Source organism: Psammomys obesus, unplaced genomic scaffold (assembly GCF_907164565.1).
Source record: "Psammomys obesus unplaced genomic scaffold, mPsaObe1.curated_primary_1811, whole genome shotgun sequence".
NCBI lineage: Eukaryota > Metazoa > Chordata > Mammalia > Rodentia > Muridae > Psammomys > Psammomys obesus.
This window is the reverse complement of record NW_026596040.1, coordinates 28,965,686-28,980,690: the sequence shown is the minus strand read 5'-3', so window position 1 is coordinate 28,980,690 and position 15,005 is coordinate 28,965,686. Positions and strand designations below refer to the sequence as shown.

The window sequence follows — 15,005 nt, the reverse complement described above, 5'->3', positions numbered from 1 at the left end:
TTACGTCACTTCCTGGGAGTGCGCCCGGGACTAGTAACTCGAGCGCCAGACTTGGAGCATCGGGAACTACGAGTCCCATGGTTCCTCGCGCGGCGGCGCGCCTCTGGCCCGGCGAGCGGGCACGGAGGGTCGGAGCACGTTGCTAGTGGGCGCGGCTGGCCTGGGTGGTGGCGGCCTAGCGTTTTCCTGACCCGCGGTTCGGCACCCTGCCCCACGCTCGGCCCGGTCGCCCTGCCGAGGCAGCTTCTTCCGGCCCGTGCGGCGGGAATCCGTGGAGAGCCCCCCACATCCTGAGAGGTAGCCTGGGTCCATGTTCGCAGTGGGGCTTCGGGAGGGGACCAGAGGGCACCTTCACCGCGGGCGTGTGTCTGACGGCAGCGGAGCGCGCCGCTCACAGTGTGTCGCGGCCTCCCTCCTACGGGCGGGAGTCGTCAGCGCTCCGGACCCCACCGCCGCCGGGGGCGGTCGAGAGGGGTCACCCCTGTCCTGGGTCCTTTTGGAGTCTTGGCGAACCTCGATCCTTCTGCGGTTTTACACCCCCTTGCGGCGTGACCCCTTAACGCCCTGCTCTTCCGTCCTTGCTAGCTGGAGTGTCCTTTCAAAAATAACCAACAGCTTCACCTTGGGACTGGAGGGCCATTTCTGACCGCCTGTTTCCAGTCGTGCCGTACTCTCAAGGGAGGCATCCCGTTACAGGCTTTCACCCCCAGATTAGGGTCAGAACGTAGAATCTGTCTGTGGATTAAGGTAGTTTACGCACCAACACATTAACACGCCTACCACCCCCACCCCATCAGAGTTGTGCAGAACCCAATCAGATTGGCAGCGAATCCTGAATTACTCTTCAGCGTATTTGGTCCGTCCAAGGCCGCTTCGAAAAGGTGTCTTGCTGGCCCACGTATTTGTTTGTAGGCAATTTTACTGATAACGGCCTTGGGGAAGACAGATTTTGCAGTTTGTATCTCCCGGTGCGGTCGCTTGAAAATTGTGGACGTTAACCCTTCTGAGGTTGTTGACCCCATTATAAACCTTGAACTAAATGGCTTCCTTTTAACAAGTATGGACAATCAATTTTAGATAACTAGGATTGTGTAATTTATTATATGCCATTATCCAGTTTGAGAGTTAATTTCTGTTCATGAGCGTTGACAAATGCAAAGGGAGCGGTAGTTGAGCCCCAAAGCGCTGTGTGCATATTGAAGCATTGGGGCTTGTTAGATCCAATGATCGAGGGTTTTGGTTTTTGTTTTCTCGGGTAATTGCTGTTGTCATCTTACAGAAAATAAACCTGATTTTGACTTTAAAAATCTTTAAAGATAGAATTTCATTATGTAGCGCAGGCTGGACTTAAACTCATGACCTTCCTATCTCAGACCCCCCTAATGCAGCGATTACAGGCAGACACCAACCACACCTGCCTTAAATTTTTCTCTTAATGGATTTAAAAACCGCCTCAACTACATGTTTATACGATTTCCACAATGAATAGATGTTATGAATTAAAATTTTACGTCTTTGAGTGCTTGTCTGGCTTTTGAGAAATGGAGTTGAAACAATGGTAGCTAATACTTTGTATTTTTTAGTACAAAGTTAAGTGTTTCACACATTCCTTACTCATTTTCTTGTGTAATCCAGTAGGGTAGTTAGCATTATTTTTGTTTTACAGTTGAGGATTAAGTTTGCCAAGGTCAGTCTGGTAAGCAGTGGAGCCAAGATTTGGACCCAGGACCTCTATGCTAACAATCAAACAGGATCTCCTAGGTCACACTCAGAACCGAAAGTTGCTCAACACATAGATTTTTAAAAATATTTTCATAATTCTTAATGCTCCAGTTATCATGTTCAGAAAGAAAATAGCTGGTTAAGGGTGTTACGTTGCTGGAACATGAACTGTGCCCAGACTGGAACCATCATTTCCCTGATTGATTTAGCACAGGTTTACTATACAGCACCTGCTACATAGTATGCACTTAGGGAATGACTGAATCCTGGTGTGTGTGTGTGGGGGGGGGGGGGGCGACATTTAATGCCTTTTTTCTTTTTCAGCAGAATTTATTTGAAACCATTTATATATCTGAGAGATCAGAGGTGCACTTTTAAGGTGTGGTTTTTGTTTTTAATTTGAGTGTAATTTTTGACACTTAATATTGTTTCTAAGATGTAGATAAGATGCCAGGTCTTCTTAAGAACCATCTTATTCTGTGGAAACAAAGTGTAAAGAGTTTTGTTTTGTTTCTGCAGTCGGAAAAGTGACCTTCTGCTTGTGTGTGTCTGTCTGACTGTGCTGAAAGTTTACATCTTTTTAAAGCAGATTAAAAAAAAATGTAAATGCTTGCTCTAGAGTTGCAAGGAATATTTAATTGAAGAATCTGTGGTGACTACTAAATGTCAGCTCAGGTTGTAGTTAATCAAATGCTAATCTTGGTGTTTGACGTGAAGGTATTTTCAAGATGTAGTCACCGGTTGACTTTCAAGCGATTACTGTCAGGAACAACCTCCGTTTTAACTTATATATACTTACGAATGTTTCAGTCTTTTGTCTAACTTTCCTGTTGGTTTTATATTGCTGGGGAAAAAAAATGACTATACAGATTTTGTTCCAAGTGTTTCCTGACGTGGCTTTGAAAACTTTAATTAAATTTTTATTTTTCTACATTAATTACATTTTATTCACTTTGTATCCCAGCTGTAACCTAAAAAATATTTTTATTGATGTAGAGTCATTGTCATTATGATAAATTTTATAAACACTTAAATTTTAAGTACGTTTGACCACATTTACTCTCTTTATATGCTCTACTTTCTTCCCCCTCCCACTTGTCCCCTTCCTTTTCTCAGATACACCTTTACTTTCATGTCAGACATACATAAATAAATGCTTTTATTTATAAGATCTAGGATCCACATGTCAGAGAAAACACAGCAATATTGTCTTGTTTAGTCAAGCTTATTTCACATAACATAGTGAGCTCCAGTTGTACCCATTTCCTGGCAAATGATAGTATTTCATACTTTGGGTTTGTGTGTATGTGTGGTGTATATGTGAGTGCAGGCAGGACTATGGAAGTCAAAATACAACCTCGGCTGTCAATCCTTGCCTTCTACCTTGCTTGAGACATGCTCTCTTTGTTGTACTGTGGCCTAAGCTTTTGCAGATTGTCTTGTGTTCTCCCATCTCATTGTAGGGTCACTGGGATTAAAGATGCGCACCAGTGAAGCCAGCTTTTACATGAGGTCTGGCGAGTCTAGCTCAGGTCCTCAAAAATTCAGGCAAACACTTTACGCACTGAGCAAGTTCCACAGCCCCATAGTTTCATTCTTTATGACTACATTATCTTGGCTATCTGCCACATTTCCTCCATCCATTCATCTGTTAATGTATACTTAGGCTGAGTCCAGAAGTCGGCTGTTGTGAGTAGTGATGTAGTGAACACGAATGTTCAGATATCCTTGCAGTATATTAGCTTGTATTTTGTGTGGGTGTGTGTATTACCAGGAGTGGCATCACTAAATCAAGGTAGTAGTTCTGTTTTTAGTTTTTTCTGCATTGGCTGATCTGATTTACATTCTCATCAGTAGTTTTAATATCTCTGGGGGAATATATATGTTATGTGGGTATCTGTGTTTGTATATTGAGTAGATTGTGGGCATGTGGACATCATACAACAACCTTGGGTTTTTTGTTGTTTTTTACTTTTAGTATATTTTTAATTTTCTTAAAATATTGAGCATCTACAGATGAAGACAAAAATTAAATTATGATTTCATTAACAAAATGTAATGAATAGAATTAAATGCCACAAATAATTCTTAGGCTTTTGGTTAGGAAATCTTTTTTTTATATATTAATTACAGTTTATTCACTTTGCATGCCAGCTGTAGCCCTCTCCCTCATTCCCTCCCAATCCTACCCTCCCTTCCTCCTCTCCTCCCATGCCCCTCTCCAAGTCCACTTGGATAGGGGACAACCTTGGGTTTTTAATGTTGTCCTATAGATCTCACATGTTCTGCTGTTAGTTATTTTTATATAACTGTTTCTCGGTTTCCCTCTTACCCCAGCCATCATCCAAATAATTGAGACTGTGTTATATTATTTTAACAAGCTTACAGCATAAGAACTGAGTAGTTATTACTCTATTCTTAACCCTCTTTTGGAGGTTGATCTCATGCTTGTTACTAGTCCTCAAGATCTGGGTATATCTATCCACATTGTGTAAACTACCTGATTGGCTATACAGCCCATACCTGGGCAGGGCAGATGGGGCAGGTGTGGCCAAGGTTCCTGGGCTTGGAGAGGACAGAGAGAATTACAGTGGACATATGAAAGGCAAGAGAGGACAAAGGAGGATGCCATAGTGGGTTAGGGTGGAGAAGAAACCACGTGGGCCAAAAGAAAGGACTCCAGTAATGGCGTGGAAAAAGCCCAGATAAAGAAAAAAAGCAAGTGCCATGGGATTATATATAGAAGGTAGATGAGATGAGGAGGATTAAGGCGGATGGCATTTGATGGGGCCTAGGAGATGGATGGTGAGGATATTGAGACAGCATAATAAAATATCTGCCCTGGCCAAGGTAAATAAGGCAATTATAAAATCTAACAGGTGTCTGTGTCTTATTTGTGATAGCGGGTTAGATAATACCTCTGTGTCTTTACCTGCTCCAATTCTCTGCTGATGTTTCCTAGACTTCTGCCCATCAAAATCTCCTCCATTTTCTTCCTTTAGCTCCTCCTCCCCTGGCTGGCAGGAACTCCAGCCCTGTTCTTTGCACTGTTTAGCAATTGGCTATAAGCTGCTTTTTTGGAGTACCAGGGGACAATTGGGGAACCATGTTTACACAACATTGAAACAGGAGACTCTCAGAACAAGGATTGCAACCAGATATGGGAGGGGGGATAACAGAAATCAGCATTTGAATTACACAATAACCTTATACCTACATTTTGTCTTGCTTATTTTAGTCTGACTGTTTTAATTCATCTACCTTGTTCCCAGGACAATGTTCTGTCTTCCATTTGATCTGTTTTATTGGTGAGGATTTCCAGTGAGTTTTTTGGTTGGCATATTTGAGGTTTTCCAAAATTCCCATTTTTATGTCTATTTTTTCCCATTTCCATATTTGTGCGTGTGTTGTGCATGCCTGTGTATATGTATATTTTCATTGTGTGCAAGTGAGCATGCACGTGTATGATGTAGAATATGATGTAGAGTTCCAAGGTTGGTACTGGGAGTCGTCCTCAACCACTCTTCACCATTTTTATTGAGGCAAGGACTCACTCAAGCCCAGAGCTCACCTGTGTGAGTCTGGCTAGCCAGCTTGCTCTGAGGATCCCCTCTCTCTGCCTTCCTTCCAGGCTGGAATTACAGGTGGCCCATCAGCATTTACATAAGATCTGGGTAGCTGAACTCCAGGCCATATGTAGGGTAAGCCATCTCTCCAGCTCCAGTGTTTCTAGTTTTTTTAATTGAATTACCTTTTCATATCCCACACTGTCTCCCTTATTTCATTCAGCTGATTACTTATATTTTCTTTGAAATCATTCATTTTACTCATGATTTTGTTGAACATCTGATTTTGTTGAACATCCTTACAGTCATTCTTTTGAGTTGAGATTCCATGTACCTCACTCATAGTGGAACTCATTAGAATAATTTTTGTGAATAAATCATGTTGCTTTGATTTTTCATGTTATCTGCATTGGGAATCTTCTGGGATGGGGTCCATGATTAGGTATTTTATTTACTCACCCCTGTTCTTTCAAATTGAAGTGTTTTTCATATTCAAGTGGCTTACAGCACAAGTGAGGTCTACTCAGCGGTATAGCTCAGTAGTTACACCCTCCACCTGTGTGCTCAAGACACTAAGCCCAATTCCCAGCACCACTCTAGCATAGACTATCTGGAAAAGCAAAAGACAAACAAACAAACAAAAAAATCTATAACTGATGGAGTCATCCACTAGGAAAATGCAGAATAGGTACTTAGAAACAAAACAGTACTTTTGTAAGTGACGTTCAGAGAATAAAGGAACTGCCCTAGTACAGTGCACAGTAAGGTTTCTTACTGAGGGAAGGGATAGAAGAAACAAGCAGAGTAAGGCTGAGGCTTAATACCCACAAGAGAGAGGAGAGGGGGTGGGGTAATAGTAGGGAGGGCTATGGAGATGAAGGGAGGGGCTAAAGCAGTTCCAAGTACAGGTAGACTGATAAGAGAAAGGAATATGACTCCAGTCAGACCAGCTAAAACACTCCTGCCTTCAGAAGACTGAAGCTGGGGTAGCCCAAACCCAGACCAGCCCATGCTCTGTGGGAGACCCAGACTTGAAAAGAAAGTAAAGAAAAGGGGGGAAAGGTCAAGAAGAAGAGAAAGAGCTGCATAGCCCCTCCCTTCTACTATTTTCCCCTTTTTTCCTCTCTCTTGCTTGACATTAGTCACCAGCCTTACTCTGCTTGTTTCTTTCCATTGCTTCCCTCCGTAAGGAACACGGTGGTAGGGCAGTGCCTTGAATTCCCTGAATGTCACTGGAGCTTACAAGAGTGCTGTTTTGTTTAGAAGTACCTATTCTTTATTTTCCTGGTGGATGACTCCATCAGTTACAGGTTTTTTTCTGTAGATAATAATCTATGTTAGGTAGAATTACATACCCAATAAGGGAGCCATGATGGTTAGTATTGTCAGCTTGACAGGAACCAGAATCACCTGGGAGGGAGGCCTTTTGATATGCAGTGGCTGATTGTCTTAATTATGTTCACTGATTTGGGAAGGTGGGTCCACTATGGACCATTCTCTTGCTGGGATCCTGGACTATGTAAGGGAGAAAGAAAACTAACCAGCAGTGTGCATACATCCTTCTTCTTTTCCTGCCTTTCTCAGTAGTCAAAGAAGACAGGATCCCAGGAGCTTAGCCTAATCTCCTAGGCTTTTCCTTACCTTTCTAGCCTTCCTTGGAAAGTTAACTGCAGGTAGGACTCCATGATGGGAAAGACTTCGCAATAACAATGGTCTAGAAATGACAGAAATGTAGGAGATTGTGGCCATGAAGGAGCTCACGGTGGAGTATAGCTATTGATAATTACCTGTGTAAATGTATGAAATGTTTATAAAATAGGGTGGCCGAGGTGTGTCATAGGGTGATACCATTAAAGATAAGAGGTCAAGAAACTGAGGCACTAAAGTATTTGGGGGCAAAAAGAGAATCTTCCAACTCCAACTCTTTTTTTTTTTTCAAATGTTTGGTTGGTTGTTTTTTGTTTTCAAGACAGGGTTTCTCTGTGTGGCCTTGGTTGTCCCGTATTCACTTTGTATACCAGGCTGACCTCCAACTCACAGCAATCCACCTGCCTCTGTCTCCCTGAGTGCTGGGATTAATGGCATGCACCACCACACCAGGATCAAAATAATTCTTAGCATGAACCTTGGTTGATTCCTAGCTTCTAAAAGTACTATTCTACACCAGGGTAGTATTGCACGCCTATAATCCCAGCACTCATGGAGGCAGAGGCAAGCCGATCTCTATAAATTTGAGGCCAGCCCGGCCTACAAAGCAAGTCCAGGACAGCCAAGACTACACAAAGGAAAAAAAAAAGTGCCATTCCTATTTTAGGGACCTCTTTTATTCTCAGTACTACCCACATTTTTTCTTAAATTTACCAAACAGCTTTTGAAATGTGATATTCTAGTGCATTGGTCCTTCTAATTATCATTCAGATTGGTTAACCTTTGTATTATCAAAAGACACACTGGCATATGGGGTGTTTTGCACTTTAGTCTAATTCAAAATGTATCTTTTCTGACATCTGTACCCTTTATTTTAAACTAACTTTGGGGTTATAGATTTCTAAGCATTTTGTGTTTTCCTTTTTCTTCATAGTGTATCTACAACATAGTTGAACTAGCTTTAAAACTAAAATCATTCCATAAGCACTGGTATAATTCAAAATTCAGGCAACAGGTGGCATTAATCACATTCAAAACTGATCTTTAGTCAACTCATGGGTAAAAGACTCCATACCATAAATGTTGCTTAAAGGCTTCAGTAATGTAAAAAGGAAAAGAAACAGATGGAAATTTTATATATTTTGGAGTACTCAGATGATAACTTTTCACATATCTGGTTTTACTAGTAAATACTTTCTGCTTCAGGTAGCAGAAATGGCTACATTGGCTCCAGTAAGGAAAGAGGCATTTACACGGAGTTTAAAGGGCAGGGCAACTCTTCTTGTTCCAGAACTGTAGCTCTGCCTTATCCATGTTAGGTTGGCCCCAAGGCTGGACACTGAAGAGCTGTCTAGCCTTCTGTAGTCTCTGTTTTTTGTGCTTGGGTAGGAAATGAGGCCCCCACAAATTCCTTTAACTGTCCTCTCACAAGTCTACTCTGAACCAGTAACAGTCATCAAAACCCATGAAGTTTTACCCCTCCCATTTTGTGTGTATGTGTACCCTTGTGTGTGTGCAACTGAATGCATATGGAGGTCAAAAGGTAATTTGCAAGGTTCTCTCCTTGCACTGTGTCAGATCCAGAGGTCAGATTCAGGTCATCAGCCTTTGCTGCAAGAGCCTTTAGGGTCATCTCGCACATCCCCCAGCCCTGTGTGGAGTTTTAATCAGGTTTCAATATTGAAGCTGGGATAAAGTGAATAAAAACAATGGGACTTCTAAAAGTAAAAGATAGGTCTTCTGAGTAGGAATTAATAGTATCCATTACATTGACCAACCCAGTAGTTCAGTTAACATAGTTAACTATTCAGTTTTTAGTTATTCTCTGAAGTTTTGCTGTTTATAGTAGCTTCAGGAATCTGTATCTGTTGTTCATTTTTCTGAAGTAAAGCTGAAATGTTTGGTGCTTTAGTCACACTAGAAAGACTCGAAGTGTTGAGCAGACTGTGGATAGCCCCAGCCTTATTGTGCATACTGAATGTAGAACATTGCCATTGCAGAAAACTACTATACAGAGCTGCTCTGAGTTGTTTGTGTGAAGCTTTTGTCTAAATATTTAGCCACAGAGGGGGAGACACACACACACAAAACAACCCTTGTATCAGGTTTTATTAGTGATTTTATGACCTGGAATCTAGCCCATTTACAAAATAGAGGTTATTCATGAGATAATACACTGTTTGAGATAATAATTAGCTTTTAAAATATACTGGGCTTTTTAAAGCCCCCATTTCCATTGAAAAGATACAAAATTATTATCCAGTACTTCCAGATAATAACACTTTGGTGTTGGCCCTTATAATTTGAAATAGAAGTATAATAATGTGACTGTGTAGGGGTATAGAGCCATGGTAGTGATCCTCACCCAGCCTTGCTTTGCTTAGAGCACTTCATACGCTTGGAATCATCTTGTGACTGTGCTCTGAAGCTCTGTTCAAGTAGAATTGGAGCATAACTGAGTATAAAGTATCAGAAGATACTCACTAATACAGTGATTCTGCTTATAGATACTTCTTAAAGATTTTTTAAGGTGGGCAATGTTTTATTAATATAATGCTGTTTATAGTACATTAAATTTGGAAACTTTATAAGAGTAAGTAAATCAGTTCTGGTTTTTCCTAATGAAAAATTATTTCTTATCTAGTTCCTCAGGCTGATAATTTGAGTAATTTTTTGTATATGAACAGACTAATGGTAAATAATGTACTATATCATGCAATACAACAAACAGTAACCCAGAATTCTAAAGTCAAGTAATTCTGTTTTGTTATCAGCAGATTCCTGTGTACAAGATTCAAAGGGCAAAGAAGACTGAATGGTTAGATAATTGTTAATAACAAATAAAACATAGTTTCAGGAACCACCAAGTCCAAGTTCACTTTCCCCATTCTGCTTTGTTTATTTAAATATTTCTTTTAACATAGTATTTATAATCTCAGTTTGTACCTTACAAATTCAAAGTATCTTGTAATTCTTGTACATTACAATTACGAACTGCAATGCTAGCTTTAAATTCTCATCACCCTTTGTTATGGTTGGAGTATGAAACGTCCCCCACAAGCTCAGGTGCTGAGTGCTTGATGTCCAGCAGGCGGTGCTGTTTTGGGAAAGTAGTGGAATCCTCCTAGTAAAAGTAGGTCAGAATGCTTTTGAAGGTTGTATCTGGTCTGCATGGCCCTCTTTCTTTGCTTCCTGTCAGTCATAGGTAAACTCTTTCATATGTTCTCATTGGCATGATGGTCTGCCTCTCCATGGTGCCAAAATCAGTGGGCCCAAGAACTGTAGATAAATTTCTGCAGCCATGAGTCAAAAATAACACCTTGAAAACATTAATTCTCTGTACTTTTCCATCTGCCATTTCTGCCTGAACGTAGAATAACCATCCTGCTTTCTCTCCATTGAGTCTTAAATTGCCCTTTCAAATGTATCTTGGATTACTATCACCTGATCAGTAGAGTTCACAGTGTTTTTTTTTTTTTTTTTTTTATCCAGTAGGCTTATAATTCATACTGGAGCATTTTTTTTATAACTTGGAATATTTACCTTTCATAATTTAAACTACTTGAAGGCAGTGACCATATTTATACAAATTTGTTCTTCATGCCAAAGGGTTATACAGCTCTGTGTACTGTGCAATGCTGGTCAGTAAAAACACATTCATTTAGTTTAGTTTCGTGACTTCTCCTGGGGAGACATAAGCAAATACCTAAAGTCAGAACAAAGAAACAAGTCTACCCAGGTTAATCTCGTGAATCCTGTAACTGCCTGAGTCTTAAGAGCTCGCTCTCTCCAGGATGAATGTTTTCATTTAGAGTAAATAGCAAGAGGACATTTTTACTTTGGTCTAAGAGGCACAAGAGAAAACAGTGCAGGGTGGTCCATATCCCTTGAAGGGTTATGAGAGTGACGCTCATTGCAGTGATGTTAGGCAATAGGAGATCTTAGTAAAGGTTTGATGATGCCTTGCTGCTACTGACCTAAAGCAGTCAAGCTCTCGGCTGTAGGAGACAGAGTTAGGACAGCGGACTTTGGCTGTCAGGACAGGAAAGAAGTAGGGCTGCTGTTTTCGCCCGAGATACTAGGCACTCCTCTGTACCTACTCTCCAGTACCAGCTAGTTTTATGTCAGCTTGACACAAGCTACAGGCATCACAGAGGAGGGAGCCTCAATTAAGAAAATGCCTCCATTATAAGATCTGCTTGTGGACAAGCCTGTGAGGCATTTTGTTAATTAAATGTGGGAAAGCTCAGCTCACATGAGTGGTGCCATCCCTGGACTGGTGCTTCTGGGTTCTAGAAAGTAAGCTGACAAGCCAGTAAGCAGCACTCCTGCATGGCCTCTGCGCCAGCGTCTGCCTCCAGGTTCTGGCCCTGTTTAAATTCCTGTCCTGACTTCCTTAAGTGGTGAACTATGATGTAGAAGTGTAAGCCAAGTAAACCTTTTCCTGCCCAACTTACTTTTGGTCATGGGGTTTTATCATAGCAATAGTAACCCTAACAAGGACATTACCCAAGTGTTTTCAGGAACGAGGGATATGTTTGTGCTTTCATATTTTCAGATTGGAAACACGGGGTGATGTTTGTGTCAATTGTAGTTTAGGAAATGCTGTTAAGCTAAAAGACTTTAAAGAGTGGTCAGGAAGAGGCAGACTAAGAAATATATCATGATAATGTGAATAAAAATGCTACACCAAGTGACATTCTTAACCTTGGTATGGAAGGTTATTCCTTATTGCCACATAGGTTCTATACATGTGCCATAAAGAACAGCAGAAGTTAAAGTTGCACATTATGGTCTTAACATTAAGAGAGTAAAACTTAGACTTTTACTATAGAATTTAAAGTTGTTCTGTAAGGAAAGAGGTTCTTAAAACTGCAGTTTAAACTTGCCAGTAGAGATAAGAATATGACCAAGTCATTATTCAAGAAAGGTATTTTGGCTATTCACATCTCTAGGCTCTGTACCAATGAACGGCAGAGCTAGAGAAAGCCAACAGCACCAAGGTGACCTGTCCCATAGGTTGACGTACACAGTCCACAAGTACTATCTGCTTTCCAGCAAAACATGCTGCTACCACCCTTTCAATGTTATTATTCATGTTTCAAAGTTATTGGTTTGTTTCCTATGGAGATAATTGGGGGGGGGGGGGAGACTGTGTGTTGTCTTTGTAAATTAAAGCTGCTATAATGAAGTACCATTAGCCAGATAGTATATAAAATAATAATGGAAATAGATTCCTCACAGTTTTGGAGGTGGGAGTTCAAGATGAACATGCATACAATTAGGTGTGAGTGGGTCCCACTTGTGGTTCTTAAATAACCATCTTTTCCGTTTAAATCTACCAAGGTGAAGGGCTGATAAGCTCTATGGAGTCAACAGGCTTTCTCTGGGTAGCTCTGTATTCTTAGAACTTGCTCTGTAGACCAGGCTAGCCTTGAACTCAAAGATCTACCAGCCAGTGCCTCCCAAGTGCTGGGATTAAAGGTGTGTGCCACCACACAGCCAAACCTAGGGTTTTATGCCTGCTAGTCTAGCACTCTGACAGCTCTGCTACATCTTTAATGCTGTTTGCTTGTTTTTAAAATAGTATCACTTTTTGGATGGCTCTGTCTAGTTCTGGTTGGTTTTTGTAGAAGACTGTGTTAGATGAGAGCAAGATATCAAGTTTGTATCATCTCTTCATTGACCCTCCCAGTACCATTAATTAAAAAGGCTGTCTTTTCTCTCCCATGTTTATTTTTAGTACCTATGTTAAGAGTCAGATGACCATAGATACGAGGGTTTTATTTCTGGGATCTCTATTTTGTTCCACTCACCTTTGTATCTTGTTTCTTCTAGGCATTTTTTGTTGTTTTAAGTTGTTTGTTTTATGTGAATGAGTGCTTTGCCTGCATGTATATATATGGACATGAGTGTCTAGTTCCCATGGAAGCCAGAGGATGTGAAAATCCCTGGAACTGAAGTTACAGATAGTTGAGTTGCCGTGTGAGTTTTGGGAACTGAAAACCTTAGATTCTCTGGAAGACTAAGTCACTGTGCCAGCTTTCCTAGTCCAATATCTATGACTTTTAATAAAAGTATCAAGCTGTTGATTAATGCACCTCTGTGGATGCCTCCAACTCAGTTCATTTGTTCAGTATCACATTTCCTATAATGGATCTTTTGGGTTTGTCTGTGAATTTTAGGATTGTACTTGATAGTTTTTTTTTTTTGGGGGGGGGGATACTAGACTTGGGGGGAGGTGGCAGGCAGGGAATAGGGATTGCACCAATCTGAATTGTTTTAAGTTATGTAGAAATCTTAACAGTAATTCTACTGGTCCCTGATAGGAGAGGAGAGTCTGTTCTTTTGGTGTGTGTTTTCAATTTCATCAAAAGTTTTGTAAGTGTAGAGGATTTGTTTTATGTTTGTTTGTTTGTTTGTTTTTGCTTCCCTCGTTAAATATATTCCCAAGTTGTTTGTGAATGGGATTGTTTAACAAGATTTTAATTTTTTTCATATACTATATTCTCATCACTTTCCCTTTCTCCAGTTCTGCCCACATCCTTTCCACCTTTTTCCCCACCCAACTCCTCAGCCTCTCTCTCTCTCTCCTCCTCTCTCCCTCCCCCTTTTGCCCTCCCCTTTTCTCTCTGTCTCTTTCCCTCAGAAAGGGGTGGTGGCAGGAGACAGACAGACAAACCATGCTGTGTGGTGATGGTCCATGCCTTTAATACCAGCATTCAAGAGACAAAGTTAGGTGGATCTCTGAGTTCGAGGCCAGCCTGGTCTACAGAGTGAGTTCCAGGATAGCCAAGGCTACATACCCAAAGAAACCCTGTTTCCAAAACAAAACAAACCAGAATTAAGAAAAAAAAAAGCAGAAGAAACACACAAAACATAAAAACACAAAATCAGAAACCGTAATATACAAGCAAAAGACCAGTAAGACAAAAAAGGGGGGGACAACAGCAATATGAGACAAAAAGTTTACAAAAATACCATCGAGTTAATTTTATATTGGCCGTCAACTGTTGGGCATCCACTGTTGGGCATGGGGCCTTAAGTGAGCACCCACAGATCACCTCTCAGTAATACTCCATTGGAGAAAACTAATTTTTCCTTTCAAGTGGATATCATTTGGGAATAGCTTCTGAAATACCCAGATCGCGAGTCCCCAAATGATTGACAGGCTTTGAGTCCGATGTAAAACACACAAGGGGAGGGTTCTTTATTACAAAGGATGGCTGCCCTTTACAAGAACAAGGGGCAAGCAACCCCCAACTCCGGGGGAAGAGGGTTTTTAAGGGGACAAAACACAAGCAGGGAAGTACAAGTCTTGGCTTGTACTTACAGGATTGGGTGAAGGGGTCAAGGTCGGGCACACCTGAACCCCAGGTACTGCCCTGTTACGTGCAGGTTAGGCTGTAGCAAGGGGGAGGAGAGTTAACACATTCCATGGGTTTTCCTAGGGACTATGTGACCCTAGTCACACCCTAAGGTTTATCTGGGCGAGGGACTGCTGCTGGACTCCTGCTCTGAAAGGACTGTGATCTGGTGATTTTGCCCCAGTCCCAGGAATTAACTCTAAGTTTTTGAACCTCTCACTTTTTGGTTAGGGATAGGAGCTCATGTCCATTTCCCTCTCTCAGCGCTGGGACGGCATTTAGCTTAAACCTGTGCAAACTGCATGCTGCAACAGTCCCTGTGAGTCACTGTGTGTCAATCCTCATTTCTGAAGACACTGTTTCCTTAGTGTCATCCTCTGTCCCTTACAGTCTTTCAGCCTCTACTCAGAACTCCCTAAGTCCTGAGAAAGTCTTTTCCTGTGCCAACGAATTTAAGGCTATTCCCACCTTTCTCTTCTATCAGATTTGGTGTATTTGGCCTTATGTTGAGGTCTTAATCCATTTGGAGTTGAGTTTTGTGCAGGGTGATAAAGCTGTATCAATTTGTGTTCTTCTACATGCAGCCATCCAATTTGACCACTGTTTGTTGAAGATGCTGTCTTTTTTACAGTGTTATTTTTGGCTTCTTTGTTTTAAAGGAAGGAAGGAAGGAAGGAAGGAAGGAAGGAAGGAAGGAAGGAAG

The 15,005-nt window shown here is 41.2% G+C and overlaps 1 protein-coding gene across 1 annotated transcript in view; it reads left to right on the top strand.

The window, feature by feature from the left end:
* Positions 1-116: 116 nt before the first annotated feature.
* Positions 117-15,005, top strand: part of Fam210a (family with sequence similarity 210 member A) — a 34,356-nt gene continuing 19,467 nt past the window's right edge. The window contains exon 1 of the mRNA XM_055622731.1: positions 117-297. The gene's annotated coding sequence lies outside the window, so the exon portion shown is untranslated. The remainder of the gene's footprint in view (positions 298-15,005) is intronic.